The sequence below is a fragment of the Lissotriton helveticus genome, chromosome 8, assembly GCF_964261635.1.
Source record: "Lissotriton helveticus chromosome 8, aLisHel1.1, whole genome shotgun sequence".
NCBI lineage: Eukaryota > Metazoa > Chordata > Amphibia > Caudata > Salamandridae > Lissotriton > Lissotriton helveticus.
In genome coordinates, this window is record NC_136069.1 from 879,847,713 (window position 1) to 879,848,478 (window position 766).

General features: G+C 43.1%; 1 pseudogene; it reads left to right on the top strand.

Annotated features, from left to right (window-relative positions):
* Positions 1–271: 271 nt before the first annotated feature.
* LOC144771802 (SH3 domain-binding glutamic acid-rich-like protein 3 pseudogene) lies at positions 272–556 on the top strand (annotated as a pseudogene).
* The last annotated feature ends 210 nt before the right edge of the window (positions 557–766 follow it).

The following is a 766-nucleotide window of genomic DNA, read 5'->3' on the forward strand; positions in this document are numbered from 1 at the left end:
GACTTTTCATCCTAGACCTTCTGCTAGAAGGTGAGCACTCAACTTTTTCTTGCTGAATGAAGTCCTTTACTCTCATCAGGGCTCCAGTATGTTCGAAGCATCATTATACATACTGTACATGAAAGACCTTTGCCTTTTTATCTCCTAGATGTACTGTATCTGTTTCATACTCCATGGTAATTTCCATGACATCACTTTGTTATTTTGAAGGATTATAAATAATTCATAAAAATAAGTTAATTCAATGGGATCCGATGCAAGAGTGGAGAACATGGGTCTGAAAGTGTTTTGCACGTCTGTGACGGCCTCAAGGGAGTTCAATTCCTAGCAGGCAGAAATGACCCGGATTCTGGATTCAAAAGGGATTCAATATGAGTATGCTGATATCTCCCAGGACAACAGCTGCCTTGAAGAAATGAGGACCAAATCGGGGAACCCAAAAGCTGTCTCACCCCAGATCTTTAATGGGGACCACTATTGTGGGGGTTTCGAAATGTTCAAAGGTGCCATTGAATGTGACACCAAGACTGAGTTCCTGAAGTTGAGCAAAGAGTGAGGCGTGATCATCTCATTTTCATCTCAGACTCACTGCATTTCTACCTGGCCAGATCCCAGTTCTGAGACTCATGGGCTGTCTCCACATTCCAATTGAACTGCCATCATTCTATTACCCTGCATCACGTATGTCAGTGTGGTGAAGCCAGATTTTGCTGTGCATTCCATCTGCCTCAATCTTTCAGCCTCTACAGCTTTCAGTGCCACTTCT